The 20,045-nt window shown below is 48.3% G+C and overlaps 1 long non-coding RNA gene across 1 annotated transcript; it reads left to right on the top strand.

The window, feature by feature from the left end:
* Window positions 1–3,775: 3,775 nt before the first annotated feature.
* Window positions 3,776–10,141, top strand: LOC141420580 (uncharacterized). Its single transcript, XR_012445098.1, has 3 exons — window positions 3,776–5,849; window positions 6,172–6,520; window positions 10,004–10,141. It is a non-coding gene; the product is annotated as an uncharacterized lncRNA (long non-coding RNA).
* The last annotated feature ends 9,904 nt before the right edge of the window (window positions 10,142–20,045 follow it).

Genomic DNA, 20,045 nt, shown 5'->3' with positions numbered 1-20,045 from the left:
TGATAAGCAAAGATTAGGGAATTTAACTAACTCGTACATGTTTTTCAGGTTGTGGAGTTTCTTAATACAGATGTTCAAGTTTGTCCCGATTCAGTGTGTTGAAAATGAACCTGCAGGCCAGATGTCTTGAGCCGCTCTGCCCCTCGGAAGGGGAGTGCAATGGGCAGCGCAGTGGGTAGGGTCTCTAAATGCGCCTGCTCCACAGTCTGGGCTGTAAGGTGAAGAGCATCCCGGGGCCCCTGGCTTGGGGGTCTCAGGTGTTTCCATGTCCTGCCTTGCCTCTCCACCTGTTGCCTTTGCGTTACCTGCTCTGGGCCTGTTCCCGGCTGCAGAGACAGCATGGGCGCAAGAAGATCCTTCCAGTCTCTCCAGTGCCACAGCTCCTCTGGCTGGGGCATTCTCTTTTCCCCAGAGAAGGGCTGGTTTATTGGTCCCACACCGTCCCCTAGTGGCCATGAGGGATACTGCAGCGGAATTGGTACCAGATGCAGAGCTTTTCCAGGGGCGGCAAGGGGCGCAGGGACAGGCTTATTGATCACCTGCCAGGTGCCAGGTGTTGTGCAAGGTGGTTTCACGTTATTTAAGCATCAGAATAATCCAGGAGATCTAGACTTCAGGGGCAACCTCATCCCTGAAGGTGAAGAAGCATATGCTCTGAGGTGTGTGTGGGGGAGGGGCTTCTGCAAGCTCCGATTGCACGAAAGAAAAGAAGGCAAGGAGGAGAGGGGACACCGCGCCACCTCACCGCTTCTCCATTCTCCTTAATTTCAAGCCAGGTAGCTATCTGTTTGGCGTTGGGGATCCCTCTTTATCAGGCATTGGAAATGCGCAAGATATTTTGCACCTGCAGCGGCAGCCAGGCTGGGGAAAGGCCTTGGGCAGCGCCATTCCCTGGCCTGCCAGAGATTTTTGCCCGCTGCAGCGCAGAGCTGGGAGCCATACTCCCTCCTCTGCTGCGCCCTGGTGGGCCAGGGTGGCACTGCCGGCGGCTGGCTCCTAGCAAGCTGCAGCCCCTTCCTGTCTTCTTACCTTAACCCCTGGAGGCAGGCTCCTTCCCAGGGGCCAAACAGGTGTCCTGGGAGAGAAATCCCAACCCATCTCAACCCCTGAGGGTGTAGACACCTCAGGTGGTGTCTGCGTAACACCACGATCATTACAACAAGCATTTCATGAAAGCCTACCGTGCACTCGGCCCTGGGAGGAGGCATACAATCAGAGAACGCATTCCCCACCTCTTCAGAGCAAAGCAGGAAGGGGGAGGGTCATCTTTTTTAATGGGACTGGGGTTTGTACTCAGGGCTTCATGCTTGCAAAGCAGGCACTCTACCACTTGAACCGCAGCTCCAGTCCATTTTGCTCTGGTTATTTTGGAGATGGGGTCTCCAGAAATATTTGCCTGGGCTGGCCTCCAACCTCCATCCTCCCCATCTCAGCCTCCCAAGTAGCTAGGATTACAGGGGTGAGCCACTGGCGCCTGGCTTGGTTTTAATAGTGGAGAATACAGATACAAAAGGACTACTGCCAGTTATCCACACTTATTCCAGAAAAATGAAAACTTGCATCCACATAAAATCCTGTAAATGAGTGTTCATAGCAGCTGCATTACTAACGTCCCAAACTAAAATAACCCAGATGTCCCTTTTTGTCTTGTTAATTTTCAATAATTATAGATTCATAGAAATTGAAAAATAATGCAGAGAGATCCTGGATCCTTTTCACCCATGTGCAGATTCCTGTAACCACTGCAGTAGTCAAGATGTACCACAATTTCATCACCCCAACATCTTCCTCTGCTCTCCACTTGTAGCCACACACACCCTCCTTGATATTCCTAGCTCTTGCCAGCCTTTGCTGTGTTTTCCATCTCTACTATTTTGTCATTTCAAGAACGTTATGGGAATGTGTTTTTTTTTTTATACAGGTCTCATTGCCTAGCCCTAGCTGGCCTTGAGCTTGAGAGCCTCCAGCCTGGGCCTTCTTGGCACTGGGATTACAGGCACATGCCACCATGCCTGGCTCCAGCATGTGATTTTTTTCATGCAGCTTAAATTCCCTATGATCTATCCAGGTTACTGCATGCATTGGTACTTCACTCCTTTTTTGTCACTGAGCAGTGTTCCATGGCTGTACCGTGGTTTGCTTAACCATTCGCCTGTAGAGGGACTTCTGGGTTGTTTCCAGTTTTGGGCTATTACAAACAAAGCTGCCGTGAACAGCCATTGACATGTTTTTTATGTGGATGTTTTTACTTCTCTGGGATAAGTGTGGACAAGTGGGAGGACATTATCTTAAGTGAAATAAGCCAGGCACAGAAAGACAAATACTGCAGGATCTCACTTACAAGTGGACTCTGCGAAAGTTGGATTCATAGCAGCAGAGAGGAAAAAGGTGCCTTCCAGGGGTGGAAGGTGAGGAAAGTGGGGAGATGCTGGTCAGAGGGTACACAGCTTCATTAAGATAGGATGAATAGCCAGGCACCGGTGGCCCACACCTGTAATCCTAGCTGCTCAGGAGGCAGAGATCAGGAGGATCGCAGTTCAAAGCCAGCCCAGGAAAATAGTTTGCAAAATCCTATCTTAAGAACACCCAACACAAAAAAGGGCTGGCAGAATGCCTCAAGTGGTACGGCACCTGCCCAGCAAGTGCGAGGCCCTAAGTTCAAACCCCAGTAACACCTATAAGTAAATAATGACTAAACTCTACAAAGTCAGGGGACGACGGTTACAAACACTGCATTGTAGTTGGGCAAAGTAGCTGTACCAGGTGTCCCAGCTGCTTCGGAGGCTCAGGCCAGAGGACCACTTGAGCCCAGGAGTTCAGGGTAAGTGGGGCAAGATACGTAAAAGCAAAATATGGCACTGCATTTGGTATACAGTATACGGAGCAGGGGGACAATACAGGATTTCTGCTGCTGAAGAAAAAGGAGGAGGAAGAAGAGGAAGAAAGAAGGAGTAAAGATGGAAAGAAGAGAGATGAGGGCCACCCTGTTCAGTCCACCTCCCAGTCCAGGTTGGATCACAGGAGTGGAGTGGACAGAGGTGGGCATAGCTGTGTGCAAACACAGTCCAGACATAGAACAGTCTTATCCCCAGCCCCTCAAACTTCCGCAGAGCTCTGGGTAGTAACCCCTCTCCCAGCAGCGGCCCCTGTTCCAATAGTTTTGCTTAGTGCAGAATGTCTCATATATGGAACCGGACAGTGTGCAGCCTTTTGCATCTGGCTTCCTTCCAGATGCTCTGAGATTTATCAGATTTGTCACGTGGATTGATAGTTCCTTTCCTTGTGTGGGATGTATCATAATTTGTGTGGGATGTGTCATAATTTGCTGATCCATTCACCAGCTAAGCGACCTTTGGGCTGTTTCTGGTTTGTGGCAATTATGAATAAGGGTAAGGTACAGACTTGGGTGTGGGCTTTTGGATGAATGTAAATTTTTAAAAAATTTTTTATTTAATTCATATCATATGTGCATGCAACGTTTGGGTCATTTCTCCCCCCTTCCCCCACCCCCTCCCTTACCCTCCGCCCCCTCCCTCTACCCCCCCTACACCCTCACTACCCGGCAGAAACTATTTTGCCTTTGTCTCCAATTTTGTTGAAGAGAGAGTACAAGCAGTAATAGGAAGGACCGAGGGTTTTTGCTAGTTGAGATAAGGATAGCTACACAGGGAGTTGACTTGCATTGATTTCCTGTGCTTGTGTGTTACCTTCTAAGTTAATTCTTCTTGCACTAACCTTTTCTCTAGTTGGATGAATGTAAATTAAATGCAATTGCTGGGTTGGTGAAAGTTAGAGGCAGGGGTGGGACACAGGGAAGAGGGCTTCAGTGAGTCGGGTTAAACTTGTGGGGTAATTGAGAAGTCAGAACAAATAATTAAAGTGTCCAATGAGGATGCAGCATATGTAGCCTCCAGAGAGGACATGAACTAGCCTGTCACCAGGAGCCTTGGGTCACACACCCTTCCACTGCTGTCTGGGGGCAAGGCTGCTGTGACTTGCAAATTTCCTTCTTATTTCAACAGCCATTAAAAAGCTTTTCATTTCTTTCCTTTTCCTCCCTTCTTCCCTCGCCCCCCTTCATTCCTTTATTTCTTGTGTTTTATTTGAGACAGGGTCTCAAGACTGGCCTTGAACTTGTGATCCTCTTGCCTCTGCTTCCTGAGATTATTATGCCTTCCCTCTTTATCTTTCTCTAAACGAAAACAAAACCAAAACCAGTTAGTCTGCTTTCCATTACTGTGTCAAAATACCTGAGAAAATCAAATTAAAAGGCTTGATTCAGAAGTTTCAGTCCATGGTTGCTTGACCCTGCTGCTTTAGGCCTGTGGCAGCACAGTACATGATGGAGGGAATGTGTGGTGGAGGAGGCCTTTTTGCCTCATGGTGTTCAGGAAGTAAAAAGAGAGAGAGAAAAGGAAGGGGTCCCCATATCCTCCTCACCCCCAGTTGCCCCACTTCCTGCCAGCAAGCCCCACCCCCTAAGGATTCCACCTCCTCCCAAACACACCAAGGGAGAGCTTGGACCAAGCCTTCAATGCATGGGCCTTTGAGGGACATTTTAGGTCCAAAGTGTTGCATAACATAAGGACATTTATTGTAAAAAATCATCCAAACAATCTAGTAGATTACAGCACAACATATGAAATTCCCTTTTGGACCCCTTGTCCCAATGCAGTCACACACACTCCTCCATAGGCATTACCCTGGTAGCCTCTTGAAGTGTTTCTTGTACACCCTCCTTCTTGTATTTACACACACACACACACACACACACGCACACGCACACGCACACGCATACACCTTGTGTCTAGAGGTAAAGCTTCCATCTCCATTTTGACTGTGTCACTTAGCGTGATGTTTTTGAACTAAATACACTTTGGCCATCTGGTGTGTGCTTGTACATACAGATCTGTGTCAGTCTTTCTAACCTGCCACATAGCACTCTATGCTAGAGGTGTGACATCATTTATTTTGTTCCTTTCCTATGGCCATTGGATTTATCTGTTAAGCTTCACTAGTATATCAAATGTTGAGACAAATAACCTTTTATATGTGCCTGTTGTATATGCATGATTTAGACTCTCGCAGACACCAGAGATGGAATTGTCTGCAGGAAGTGGATACACACCTAATGTTTTGATAAATCTGGCCAAATTGATTTCCTAAGGATGCACCAATTTCTATTCCCAGCTTTGGAGACTACCAATTTTCTCACCCCCTCATCATCACTGCGAATGGCCAATCTTTTAAACTTTTATGAATTCAGTGGGTGCAAAATGATCCCCCCCCTTTTTTTTTTTTTGCAGTACTGGGGTTTGAACTCAGGATCTGGCACTTGCTAGGAGGCACTCTTACCACTTGAGCCACTCCACCAGCCCCCATCACTGTTGTTTTGATTTGTATTTTCCCATTTACTGATGAAATTAATCTATGCTCTTCCATATATTAATTTTCTCTGAACCTATTTATTATTATTTTTTTTAGCAGTAGTAAGGTTTGAACTCAGGGCTTCTTCATGCTTGCAAGGCAGTTGTCTCTACTGTTTAAGCCACATCCCCAACCTTCATGGGCATTTCTTTGCATGGCAGTTTCTATCCTTCTTTGTTTCTTCTACTGAATTGTGGTCCTTTATTCACTGATTTCACAAGCTCTTTTCACATTGTCGATATTATTTTTTGTATATTGTACATATTATTTTTTCTACCCTGCCATAACTAAAAAAACATTGTTTATGGTATGTTTTATCACACAAAAGATTTGCTTTTTAGGTCAATCTACTTGGCAGTCTTCCTTACTGGCTCCGTAAGGGAGCTGCCTGGATGGAGGGCCCGGTCCTTCCCTGGGAAACAGTGAGTGGCACCTCTCCCATTTCTTCAGAGCCGGGGCTTATCTGGGGACCCCTGGGGATGATTCTGGATGTACTGAGAGCTATGGGGAGCACTGTTCCTGAGCTCGCCCCTAGGAGCCCAGTTGGGGCCAGTGAAACCAGACCCAGGGCTGCAGATCCAGGTCACAGATGGGGTGCACACAGTAGTGTTTTGTGTCTGGGTCTGTGACTGTCAAGTCATAATGACTTGCTGGGAGCCCTCCCTTGCCCATCCTCTTGGATGAACATGGGTCTTGCCCACAGAGACACTTCCTCTTTTCTCAGGCTCTGATTCCTCTCTCCAGGAACCAGGCACTCAAGGCCTAGATCAAGGGACCCAGCAGGGCTGTCCACAGCATAAGAAGCCTCCTGTCAGCCCTTCTGCTTTGAGTCCCCTCCCCGGCCTGCCCCTTCCCTCTCCTGACTTCTCCCACCCTCCCCCCAAGTCCTGCATTGAAGTCCAGGGCACGAGCAGGCCAGGTGCAGTGCACTGGTACAAGAGGGGTGCTACCCACCATGTGAGCTTTTGGACTGAGGGATGGGGGATGAAGAATTATGATCTGCAGGAAATGGGCCTGATTCATCAGGATCTCCAGCACCTCTGAGAAGAAAGAATTCGGAAGGACGAAGGCCTTGTTTGAAAAAGGACCTGAGGTAAATGGTCTCTCTAGAAGAGCTGAGGGGGAGGGGGAACCCAGCTTCCTCTCCCTGCCTTAAGCAAGTGGGGAGCTGAGACAGGGAGGAAACTGTGGTCAACTCAGCTGTGGCCCCAGTCTTTCACTTCATCTCCTCCCCCATTTCCTTGGCCCTGGTTTTATCCATTTCCCCTTTAGGGGTGGGCTGAAGACAGTTGATGTGGTTAAAGGCACTGGGACCTAAATCCCATTGGACCTCAAATCCAGATCTAAGTAGTGGGTCCACAGCATTTCCATCTTGGGAGGTTTTGTGAACATAGGAGAGGTGGGAGGGGAGAGAGGAGGCTGAGATTTAGAGAAGATGCCAGGTCAGAGATGAGAGCAAAGAGGGTGGGAGGAGATGGGATCCTCAGATGGGGAGGAGGGAGGGCAATTGGAGGGGAAGGGACTGACTGGAAGTGAGGGAGGAGAGAGGAATCCCCAGCCCAAGAAGTCTGGCTGTCTCCCTACCTCCCACTGCTCCCACTGTCTCACTTGTTGGTTGAAAAAAAGGTAAAGAAAGTAAGAAGTTTTTAATTAACATTTATGCATAATTTCCCAAACAAGAGAGAAAACATGGCATGGGGGTGCAATTTTAGATGCAGCTGTGGCAGCAGTCTGCTGACCAATGCCAAGTTCAGGGCTAACTGAGAAGTGGGCTGGGAGTGGGCTAGGTTTTGGGAAGGCTGCATGGGCTGTCATCTGAGTGCTGCAACCCCTGGGTGGGCTGCTCCTTCAGGCTGCCCAGAGGGCAAGGCGGGGCTGGAATCCTGCTGGGGGCTGGCTGGGAAGGGGGTGCATTTTTCTAACTGGCAGGTCCAGAGAGGTGTCTTTCCACAGGGGCAGGTCACCCATCCAATTTCCACAGAGCAGCAGGATGTGCCTGAAGCAGGCTTTATCACTGGAGTCAGGGTCCAGGTGCTCCTCGTGCTCTTTATTTTTAACTCACTGCATTTTTTATGTGGAAGTATTTAAAAATAAATTACAGATATCCTGACATGTATTTCTTAAATAATTCATCATGCATCTCTCTAAAAACAGAGCTTGCTACATAGCAAATTAATATTATCACACCCAACACAAGTGAAAAATCCTTTCTCAATAGCCTTAATGCTCCATCTATACTCACATTTCCCCGATAAGTTCAGCACTTTAGCCATGAACAGAAAAGTGGTCTGTCTGAGAAACTGGCTGTGTCCAGGCTTTCCTGCCTTGGGCCTGACATGGAGCCTGGGCCCCAAAAGGAGCCAGGAAGGAAGGTGAGAACTGGAAAGAGAAGGTGGGGACTAGGGAAAGACCGTGGGCTCTGGATGCCCAAACTGTCCCTGGATACCAGGATGCTACCAGACAGACCCTTGAGGCTGACTGGAGAAAGGATGGGGCCTCAACTCCACCCTGGGACCATGTGCCCTCTCTGTTGAGCTCAGGTGAGGCCATGGCACTAACTAATGTGACTTCACAGCAAAGTGACTCATCCTTGCTGGGCTCCATCCTCTGCTATCTGATGCACACTTATGTCCCTCTTTCGCTGCCTCTTTTCTACCTCTAGTTTCCTGCCATTGCCCTGTTCCCTCAGATTGTCCTGGAATCTTCCCCTGGGCCCCTCCACCTACAGATTCACAGCTGTGCTCATGGGCTGACTCCTTTTGTTTTTTGGGTCTGCGGTGCACTGATCCCAGTGCTGAAGGCACTTTTTTCCCAATGGTTCATGTTTTGGAAACTTGGTCCTCAGTATGGTATGTTGAGGTGGTGGATCCTTTAAGAGGTGGGGCCTAGAGGGAGGTGGTTAGGTCAGTGAAAGTGCTGCTCCTGGAGCCTTTTACTTTGGTGGTGCTGGGTGTTGAACTTAGGGCCTTGTATTTGTGAGGCAAGCGCTCTACCACTTGATCCACAATCCTAGCTGAGTGCTGTTCCTTGGAAGGAATTAATGCTGGTCTCAGAGTGAGTGGTTGCGAGAATGAGTTGTTATAAGACTGGCTCCTTCCCAGTCTCTCTGGCTTCCTGTCTCACCATGTGATCATGCCCTGTCACACATGCTCCAACATGATGCCATCTGCTAAGATGTGGTACAGCCAAAGGCACCAGAGGTTGAAGAGATGGGACCACCTGATCTTGGTCGTGTAGCCTCCAAAACTCTTCTTTATAGTGACTCAGCTTCAGGCAGTTGGTTCTAGCAAAAACAAAAACAAATCCAAAAATGGACTAATGTGACTGGTTACCCTGAGCTGGGCGCAGGAAAGTGTTCAGTTCACACTCTCTTACAGCTTCATGTGAAAGGGAATCAGCTCCATCACTCACATTTTCCAGAGGGGAAAACAAGGAGGTTCAGAGAAGGATAGTGACGTGCTCAAGCTCTTAGAAGACTGAGCTGAGAAAATAAGTCCAGGTTCAGGAGCCCTGTGTCAGATACTCCTATCACTCAGGAAATTACAAAGGTCTGTGTCAGGAACTGAGGTCAAAGACCACATGGTACCCTAGACAAAAGGCCTTCTGAGGAGTTTAAGGGTGAGCACTTCACAGATTTTTTTTTCCTCTCATTCAAACATGAGAGTGTCTAATAGGCTTAAAGGCTTCAGCATCTCAACAGAGCCCAAGGCACGGAAGAGATCTTATGTTGAAGAAATTTGTGAGTGTGACTTTTTTTTTTAATGGGACTGGGATTTGAACTCAGGGCTTTGTGCTTGCATAGCAAGTGATTGAGCCACACCTCTTTTGCTCTGGTTATTTTAGAGATGGCACTTGTGAACTATTTGTCTGGAGTGGCCTCGAACCTGGAGCCTCTCAAGTAGTTGGAGTTGCAGATGTGAGTCACTGACACTGGCCAGGTGTGGCTTTTGTCTCATTACAGAGTCATGAGATTGGCGGCAGACCGCACATTTTTAAAGAGAATGATGTTCACAAAACACTGCTAGGTTAGAATATTAAAAAAAAAAGTTAAGTCGTGCTGTCCCTCAGATTCTATTCAAGGAAGCAGCTCGAGGAATTTACGATGCTGTGAGCATGGGCTCCCTTTACAGAAAGAGAAAGATGACTCAGAGCGTAGAATCCAGAGCCTGGGGGTGAACAAGACCCATAAGGAGCTCTTGCCAGTTAGAAGTCAGTCTCACACCCATAATCCTAGCTACTCAGGAGGCAGAGATCAGGAGGATTTGGGTTCAAAGCCAGCCACCCTATCTTGAAAAACCCTTCACAAAAATAGGGCTGATGGAGTGGCTTAAGGTGAAGGCTCTGAGTTCAAGCCCCAGTACCGCAAAAGAAAAAAAAAAAAGTCGGGCAGTATTTGAATCAAGGAATTTGCAATGTTTGCTCAGCTGAATTTTGACTTGCTGTGGGTCAGTGGCTCCCTTTGCCTCCCATTTCCCTGTCTTTTGAGCAAGAGTGTCTACAGGGGTTATCCTGCACTGTACTGTCATTGTATGTTGGACATGTGTGGATGGCAGATACCTTGTTGCTTATGTCACAGGTGCTCACTCTGAGAACTGTACCTGAAGAACCTCACCTGAGGAAGTGCAGCTGCACCTGGACCTGATGGGAAGGCAGGCTCCTGGATCTCACGCTGATACCATGGTGGGAGAAGACTTTGGAGACCTTTGGAGGGAAGAGAAAAGGCAACCTGTTGGAGGGATGTAAATAATTTGTGCTTGGAGTGTGTAACATGGTGATATCAAAATGTATCTGCATATTCTTGATAGACCTTCTTTTGGGAGATGGAGCCTACTCCCTCTCCCTTTGAGTGTGGGCTGGGCCTGGTGACTGGTTTCCAATGACAGGAAGAATGGTATTCATGTCAGACACCAGGTTATAAAAGGCATGGTGGCTTCCTCCTCACGCTCGTGGATGGGCCAGTCTGGGAAGCTGGCTCTGGGCCATAAGGAAAGCCCACACGGCAGGGCAACGCTGTGATTATACCATCTAAGACTGAGCTCCAGTCACTGTCCAGCCTTTAGGGGATCCAGGTTCTTGCTGATGGAGGAGTTCAGGAAATACCACCCCAAATATGCCAGCTAACAGGCTGGTAACCTTCAAATGGAGGGCACTTGGGGAGCAGCCAATGCAGGAAGGGGCTTCCTCTGAGTTTCCCTTATCTGACTAAAGATAGACCTTCCAGGGGAAGTCACTGTCATCACTTCCCTCCCCAGGAATCTCATCCCCAGACACATGAACTTTGCTCAAGCCCAGACCTTGTCATAGACTCTCTTCTGCTCCTCTAAGGGCCCACTCATCTTTCTCAGAAATCCTTATCTCCCCTTGTAGATCTAGAAGTGTCTAACCTTTGGATCTCACTGATTTGGGGTATTCATTTTCTCTCCCGTGATGCTCTTATGCACCTAATACATTTGTAATAATAAATATATTTTTTTCTTGTCAGTCTACCTTGTCAGATAATTTCACACTCAAAGATCCAACTCATGGAGGGTAGCAGAAATGTTTTCCCTCCCCAACTTCTTTTTTTTTTCATTTTTCTTTTATTATTCATATGTGCATACAAGGCTTGGTTCATTTCTCCCCCCTGCCCCCACCCCCTCCCTCTCCCCCTCTCAATACCCAGCAGAAACTATTTTGCCCTTATCTCTAATTTTGTTGTAGAGAGAGTATAAGCAATAATAGGAAGGAACAAGGGTTTTTGCTGGTTGAGATAAGGATAGCTATACAGGGCATTGACTCACATTGATTTCCTGTGCGTGGGTGTTACCTTCTAGGTTTATTATTTTTGATCTAACCTTTTCTCTAGTACCTGTTCCCCTTTTCCTATTGGCCTCAGTTGCTTTAAGGTATCTGCTTTAGTTTCTCTGCGTTAAGGGCAACAAATGCTAGCTGGTTTTTTAGGTGCCTTACCTATCCTCACCCCTCCCTTGTGTGCTCTCACTTTTATCATGTGCTCAAAGTCCAATCCCCTTGTTGTGTTTGCCCTTGATCTAATGTCCACATATGACCTCCCCAACTTCTTGAATGCAATCAGTGAGAGATTCCAGGCCAGAAATACCCAGCTAAGTTGTTTGCAAATTCTTGACACTCCTCCACTCCAAATAACTCAGAGACAATAAACATTTGTCATTTTAAGCTACCAAGTTTGGGAAGTACCTTGTTATGCAGCCTCAAATGAGTTAGGAGGGAGATCATAAAGTTAAAGGAAGACAAGATTTCTGAAAGGAAGGAGTAGTGGCAATGCCCTAGGGTTTATCTTTTCAGTATGATGGGGGTTCAGTACAGACCTCGACTTTGACAGTGTGGAAGCCATTGGAGACTGTGCCAAGATATTTCAGGAAGTGATACAAAGGCCTGTTTGGCATGGGCTCAAGAGAGAGGAGACAGAGAAGCCTTGGAGACTGAGGTGTGGCCATTCCTTTCACAGGTGAGGGAAGTGGAATGATGGAACAGAAGCCAAGAGCTGTGGCCTAAGGGGGCTTTTAACACATTAGAGCTCACTTCCATTCTGACTTCAAGACACATGAGAGAGGGGAAAAGGGATGATGCAGGAGAGAGGGGGAAACTCCTGGAGTAATAATTTTCTTGTGTAGATAAGAGTAGATGGGCTTTGGGATGGAGTGGTTGGTTGAATGGGGGCAGGGAGGGTGACAGGAAGAAGAGAGATGTACAGGGCCAAGGGCACATGCTTGGATCAAGTGGATTTTCCTTCCTTCCTTCCTTCCTTCCCCTCTCCTTCCCTCCTTTCCTTCCTTCTCTTTCTTTCCAGTGAATTAAGAGGTGAGAGAACCAGCTGAGCATGAGAAGAGGGAGGAGGTTCTGGAGTTGAGGGGACAGAGGATGGTATGAAACAGAGGTGTACAATGGAGCAAGGCCACTCCACTTTTGAGGTTGTATGTTACAATGGGACATTTCAGCATGACAAATTATATTTCACATGACATTCAGCTTCTCTGGGTTCAGGCACAGAGCATGTGGGAAGCTGGATTCAGGTACTGTTAGCATTTAACCAGGGGCTTTTCAGTAAAGAAGAGAGGGGCCCAGGTGTGTGGGTGTGTGCTGAAGGGTGGCAGAGGAGCCCGGGTGTGAAGGGTGTGTGCTGTTGGACCATGGGGTCTAAGAGAAAGTTGAGCATGAGTAAGGTGGGGGGAAAGGGATGAGGTGACAGGTCATGGGTCCTTGTGGGACTCAAGAGGCACTAGGTTCAGGTAACTGTGATGGAACTAGACAGGTAGAGATTGGACTGAGACGAAGGAGGGGCCAGCACTCATGCTGACCATCTTAATGGAAGGTTGGGGTGGGGAAGAGGACAAGATCACTGGTGGGGGGCAGGCCAAGGAGCTGAGAGGCCAGGGACTTGGAAAGTTGTGTATGAGTCCACATGGGCCCAAGGTCACCAAGGATTATGGCAGGAGCACTGAGAATGACAGGGAACCAAAAGTCAAGACGCACAGGGTGAGAGGAATGCCCAGGTTGTGTAGGATCTGCAAGGGTGACAAAGGGTCCGTAATGATGCCATGGTCTGATGGCTGAAGTAACCCTATGAGGGTTGTGTGTGGAGGACTAGAAGGCAGGAAGGGGCAACTGGAACACAGAGGACAGCAACCATACCCTCAGGCCTGAGGTGAAGAGGTCAAAATGTCACCACTGGAGAGGACTGCAAGCAACAAGAGTGTCCTCATGAGAACTGATCTTAGCAAGAATGAGAGGTGCTGTGTAAAGAAACTGGGAGAACAGTGGCTTGTGCTGATGGCTGCACGCTTGAGAGGTTAGCAGAGGATGAGGCTTGTGGATTTGGGGAAGACTGCAAATGGGGCTCCTTCATGAATTTACAAGGCCTTACTGAGATGTGGTTCTGGGTGATGAGGGAAGACCAGGGTGCCCAGCTATTCCTGATCAGAGTCACCAACTCTGGAGGGATCAAGGCACAAAGTTGGTCTGGGGTCTCAGTGCCTACCCTGACATTTGGGAGTGGGAGGGAGACAGGAGGCTTTACAGGAGAGGGTGTGACCCATGGTGGTGGGTCTCCAGATGGGGTGTTTTGATGGTAAATCTGCTAAGAGGCTGTGGAGGAGCAAAGGGCCGTAGATGGGGATGAAGTATGTACACCTGTCCTCAAGGACAAAGAGAGAGAGCTCCATAAACATGCTGAAGTTGCCAGGTGCCAGAGGTTCATGCCTGTGATCCTAGCTACTTGGGAGGTTGAGATGGGGAGAATCAAGGTTTGAGGACAGCCTGGGCAAACAGTTCTCCACACTCCATCTCCAAAATAGCCAGAGCAAAATGGAGTTGGAGGTGTGGCTTAAGTGGGAGAGTGCCTGATTCGTAAGCATGAAGCCCTGAGTTCAGATCCCAGTCCCACCAGGAACAACAACAATAAAAACCCAACACGTGCTGAAGTTGGCTAACAATGGGCCTACTTCACAGACCAGAGAAAATGGGAGGGGTGAGGGGCATAAGAAGCAGGTCATTTTGCCCTCAGACCCCAGCGCAGAGAGATGGGAGGCACAGGCATCTCTGAGTGCAGTGCAGAGGTGGGCGCTGGACCACGGACAGCAGCTGCTGCAGGGTTGCATTGCAGATCAGCTGAGCTCCCAGAATCTGTGTTTGCAGGAGAGCAAGGGCAGGTCAGCTGCCCACATCCTGTCACTCACGGAGAACTTGAGTGAGTCTCTGCTCAGGACACTAGACACTAGAGAGAGAGACAGAGAGAGAGAGAGAGAGAAATAATGGGTGCCAAGTGACAACAGATCCTGAGCAAGACCCCTTTCCTAGGCTGCCTTCAATCTTGCTCCAGCTTGTCCCTCACGAAGGACATCAGGAGAGGCCTTTGGGAGAAACTGAGCTGTCACGTATTGAAAAATGGAGCCATCTCCTGCCTGGTCGGTCTAGAACCCACAGCCCTGGGTTACATGCCGAGCACCAGCACTCCTCTTGCAGACAGACTGCCAAGAATCTACAGAAGTTTCCAGAAAGTTCTGAGGAAGGACTGAGTCAACAAAAGGAAGAACAAAAGACACAACATGCACACAGAGGAAACATGCTAAAAAGAAACATTCAGGTGAACAAAACATGTAGTAGCATATTTTTTTTCTGGCACTGGGATTTGAACTCAGGGCCTACACCTTGAACCACTATACCAGCCCTTTTTTGTGATGGGCTTTTTCAAGATAGGGTCTTGAGAACATTTGCCCAGGCTGGCTTTGAACCACGATCCTCCTGACTTCTACCTCCTGAGTAGCAAGGATCACAGGTGTGAGTCACCAGTGCCTAGCCCCATCAATTGTAAACATTGGAATAGAAGAATTGGAATGTAACCATGAGGACTTGTCTCATAAAGTAGAAATAAAGAAACATAGGTGATGAACAACAGAAAAAAAGATGACAAAGTTAGAGGGCCCATTGGGAAGGTCCAACATGGTGACAGTGTCAGAAAGAGAAAACAGCCAGCTCAAGCAAAAAGCTAGTTGAGACCCCATCTTAACAAACAAGCTGGGTGTGGTGGTATCATGTCTATAATCCCAGCTACTTGGGAAGCCATAGGTAGGATTGTGGTCTGAGGCTGGTCCCTGGCAAAACCCAGAGAACCTATTAAAAAAACTAACTAAAGCAAAAAAAAAAGGTCGGGCCATGGCTCAATTGGTAGAGTGCCTTGAGAGCTCTGAGTTCAAACCCCAGTACCACCATGAAAGAAAAAAAAAAGATCAGTCCTGTGGGAGTGAGTGCTTGTCCCATTGTGAGCTGGGGGAGGGGAGAGTCTCCTGGGCTTGTGCAGCACAAGGGAGGGGGTCCCTTTTTTCTTGTGCTCACAGCCATGTTGGCAGCAGCCAGGAGGGCATGGGTTGCACAGAGAGGGATGACAGAGGGTGGCGAACTGGACAGAGTGCTGGGCCCCACTAATGACCCTGGATGGGTTCACAGAAGCGGCTAGTTTGGATTGACCTCCTGCATCAGGCTAACAAGACCAAATCACTCATGCCAAAGTCCCATACCACCAGCCCAAACTAAGTTCTCTGAGCTGAGGAATCAGGGTAGAGAAAGGAAGGAAATCCCCGAACAGAGCCAAGTTGGCTGGCACGATGAGGCTGTCCTCGGCTTCCACCTTCACAAGGAAAGTAACTTGGAGATAATCTGTCTGCATTTTGTTCCTTGTCTCTATCCTCTTTGGTCTTTTCCTGTTTGCCTACCTGCCTGGGTTGCAGGGCTGAGCTCTGACCCTCTTCTTGTTATAAGGACTGCCTGGTTCACGAACCCTTCTTTGTTCAAATGAATTCTATTAAGTGTGTTTTGTCTAAAGTTTTTCTTTCCCTGGGGTACAGATGTGGGGGGTGGATGATCATCACTGGCTCAGAGGCTTGGCTCCTACAGTTGGACTACATTGGTCTAGCTGCAGACTGGGTGCAGGGAGAGGGTGAGGGGTGGGTCTGGCAGGCAGGACTCCTCTGGAGTGAGAGGTGTACCAACAGCATTCAATTAAATTCTGGCTTTTTCTTTGCAGGAAATGCAGTGTTCAGAGGTCAGGGAGGAGCTCCTGGGAGCTAGGCCTGGGGGACACAGTTAACCCACCTCGGGTCCTGTGACTCAGGTAGGTGCATTTAGGCCTGGGGCCTAGGCTGAGATGGGCGCTCAGGGTCCTGTCTGTGTAGTACGCATGGATCCTTAGGGTCCTGAGATGTGAGGAGGAGACCATGAAGTGAGTAGAATCCATTCTTGGGCTCTGATTCTCTCTCTCTTTCTTCCCCTCCTCACCCTCCCTCCCCTTCCTTTTCCTCTCCCAACAAGCTCCTTCTCCAGCAATCCTACTCCTGGTCCAACCTGGCCCTGTTTCCAGACTCTCGATTTCCGCACATGTCCCCTGAGCTGGTGGCTCTTTTCCTTCTGTGTCTACCCTCTGTCCTTTAGATCGCAGGGTGAGTGGGAGGCCTGAGACAGTGGCTTTAGGCAGTCCCTGGACTTGGGCATTTCCAGAGTGGGAGAGACTTTGTGGCTGTGCAGGTGATGTGACTGAGGTGGCCTGTAAGAGGAGGCCAGGTGGACAGACTCAGTGAAGGTTCCACTTGGACAGCCCTGTCAGTTACAATTTTCCCACTGGTTTCCTGGTGATTTCCCCAGGGATCCTCCATCCTCAGGCAGAAACAGTTCCCTGCTCTGTTAGTTCCTAGCTCAATCCACATCACTCACCAGAGGAGCAGAGCTGACAGCCCAAGGCTCTTGATGACAAGGAGTCCACTGAACACGGGGACCAGGGCAGTCAGTAGAGGCTGCAGGGCCAGAGAGAAGGGTAGAGTTCTGCAGTCTGGAGGCAGAGGGACAAGAAGGGGAGAAGACAGGGCTAGTGGCAATCCCTGGCACCAGGCATGTGTGGCTTGGGTTCCACCCTGAACTCACTTGGCAGGTGGAGCCCTAGAGGCCTCTCCAGTCTGGGGCACAGGGCTCTGTGACTGTGAGGAGATCAGGCTGTGGAGAGACCAGGTCGTCCATGTGGAAGCCGAGGCTGCTGGGCAAGACAAAGGACATTGACTAGTGGGCAGGACAGTCCTCTTCTCCCACCAGCAGGAAAGACTGAGCACAGAACCTGGTGATCCAGAGGGGAAAAGCAGTTTGTTGCTGGGGCTGGGGACTGGGCCATGATCTCCCTGGCTTACGATCAGACAGGGCTGTGGGTGCCTGGGTCTATCAGGTGCTAGTGTAGGTGCATCTGAGCCAGGAGCACTGGAATAACAGTCAGGAGGCCGGGCCTCCCACCTAATGTTTCCACCATTTGTGGAAACAGTCACAGAGCACAGGCCCTTTCACCTCTGCCTGCCACCAGCTTTCTTACACCTCTGGGCTGTCTGGGGACGGTGGCCTAGGTGGGGATTCAGAAGGGCCATTTTCACACCCTGACCCCCCTGGCTCTGTTGCACAGGCCTGGGTACCCTGGAGCTTCCACAATCAGGAAGAGCTTTTCATGGCCCCTCTGGATTTTGAGATTTTTTTAGCTTCCTGTCCACCACCCCACCCCTACCTCCCAACTTCCCAGTAAGGCCCCAGATCTATCTGTGCTTGTAGCCCTTGGTAGAGGCTGCAGGAAGGTTGCCTCTGGCAAAGAGGTGGGAACTATGGAGAATAAAAAGACATGGCTATTGCAGGTGCGTGGGGGGCAGAGGGAAAGAAAGTGGAGTCAGCGCTAAGGGTGTGAGAGCAAGTGGGGACTCTCAGTGTCCTCAACTAGGTCTATATACTATGTGGGGTCCATGAGGGAGGAACCTCCCCCAAAAGCTGGGGGAAGGGCTGGGAGGGGCCTGGAGAGGAGGGTGCCTGGCCCTGGACACCCACAGCCAGGGACTGCCCTGAAGGTCTTCCCTGGAGACAGCTCCAGGCCAATGGACATGTGGACATCATCCTGTCCCATGGGGGCACTGTCCCACCTAGGACACCTACAGTGCTGGCCAGGGGCAACCCATGTGTCTACCTGGAGGAGATATTTGGAGCACTCTGGAACTGTAGACCTGTGTTATTGAGTGTTATTGATCTATGGGCTGTGCTGGTACAAGTTGTCTGTGACTCACACATGAGGTAGGTATAAAAATTGGGAGGAGGAATTTGAGTCTTTTATGCAAATTTGATATTCCCTCAAGAGCTAAGCACGTGATTAATAAACTTGTCTTATTGACCAGGGTGTAGACCAGCTTTGGGTGTTGTTTCACTGACAAGGAGAGTTAGATATGGAGCCAGTTGTGTGCTGGTAACAAACAGTACACACGATACTGCATGTGATACTGTAAGGGAAGTTGATAGCTATCTCTCCAAAGCATGTAAATGTCTGAAAAAAATGCATCTATTCTTTTTTGGGAGGCTGAGATGGGGAGGATCACAATTTGACAGAAGTTCATGAGAAGACCCCACCTCCTTCCTTCCTTCCTTCCTTCCTCCCTTCTTTCCTTCCTCCCCATCTCATCTCTTTCTCTCTCTCTCTCCTTTCTCTTTCTTTCTCTCTCTTTCTCCCCTCCCCCTCTAGCTTTCTTAAGTACTGGAGACTGTCCAGGGCCTCACAAGCTCTACACTTGAGCCAAGCTTGTTTTTTTCAGATAGAGTATCACACTGCTACCTGAGACAGCCTTGGACCTCGATCCTCCTACCTCTGCCTCCCAAGTAGCTGGGATTTCAGGCATGAACCACCATGCCCAGCTTGTTTCTGCCATAGGGTCTCCCTAACTTTTGATTAGGCTGGCCTACATCTTTGATCTAGCTCCACCTCCTAAGTAGTTGGGATTCAAATTGTATACTACTAACATTTGGCCTACCACTTCAGTCTTAATCAAATCTTTTTTTTTAGTGGTGTTAAAGTATAACACCGTTAGCTAATTTTGAATAGTGATTGGTTAATTAGAATTCCAACAAACAGTAAAACAAAAGTCATTGAACTTTGTGTCAAGAAAAGACACATCTTTGAAAGTGGTGTAGAGTTGCTTCCAAAGACAATTTTCATTCTGAAATTATTTTAAGAGTTTATATGAGTTTTATTTGAAAATAGAATCCCTCATTGTGATAGTGGAATAATGGATCCCAAAATGTCCACACCTTAATCCTAGGAACCTGTGACTATGCCCCCTCATGTGGCAAAAGGGACTTTTCAGATGTGATTAACATTAATAACCTTGACTTAGAAATATTATCTTGGCTTATCTGGGTGAACTCAGTGGAATCACAGGAAACTCAAAAGCAGAGAATGTTTCCTAGTTATGGCTAGAGACTGATGAAACATGAGAGGGACCTCAGTTATGGTCGATGGCTTGGGTGAGGGAGGAAAGGGGCCATGGACCATGGAACATGGTGGCCTCTAGAAGCTGGGACAGCCTTTGGTTTACAACCACCAACCACCCCCTGCAGAATACTGAATTCTGACAAGGACCTGAATATGCAGGAAAGAGACTTTCCCCTAGAGCCTCCAGCAAGCAATACGCCTGCCCACACCTTGTTCTGAAAACAGCAAGACCCTCTGGCTTCTGCTCTACAGAGTATAAGACAATTTATTTGTGTCATTTTAAGCCACTGGATTTATGATAATTCGTAATGGCAGCAATAAAAAACTACCATACTTCTATAGTGTGAATTTTGTATTTATAATTAGTGGGGAAGTATTAATCCCAGTGAGTTATTTGTTGAGCTATACAGGCTAATGAAGCAATGACACCATAAAAAAGTAGCATTTACATATAAAATTCACAAACACAAGGTTAAAACAAGCTACTTCTTTGATTAAAAACAGAGAAGAGGGCTGGATGTGTGGCTCAAGCAGTACGCTGCCTGCCTAGCAAGTACAAAGCCCTGAGTTCAAACCCCAGTACTGCCAAAAAACCAAAACAGAAACAAAAAACAAAAATGAAACAAACAAACAAATAAAAAGAAGAGCTTTGGGTTAGAAGGTTCTGAAAAGTCACAAGTATTTTACACATAATCTCTCATGTGCTGAGGGCTTCCTGTGAAGTAATATTTCATATTGCAAGGATGAACAAATCCATTTACAGGGCAAAGCACTTGCTTAGCATTCAAGAGACCCTGGGTTTGATCCCATCACCAAAAATAAAATAAATAAA

The sequence above is a fragment of the Castor canadensis genome, unplaced genomic scaffold (assembly GCF_047511655.1).
Source record: "Castor canadensis unplaced genomic scaffold, mCasCan1.hap1v2 HAP1_SCAFFOLD_1227, whole genome shotgun sequence".
In the NCBI taxonomy this organism is placed as follows: domain Eukaryota; kingdom Metazoa; phylum Chordata; class Mammalia; order Rodentia; family Castoridae; genus Castor; species Castor canadensis.
The sequence above is the reverse complement of the archived record's forward strand: the minus strand, read 5'-3'. Positions and strand labels throughout refer to the sequence as shown.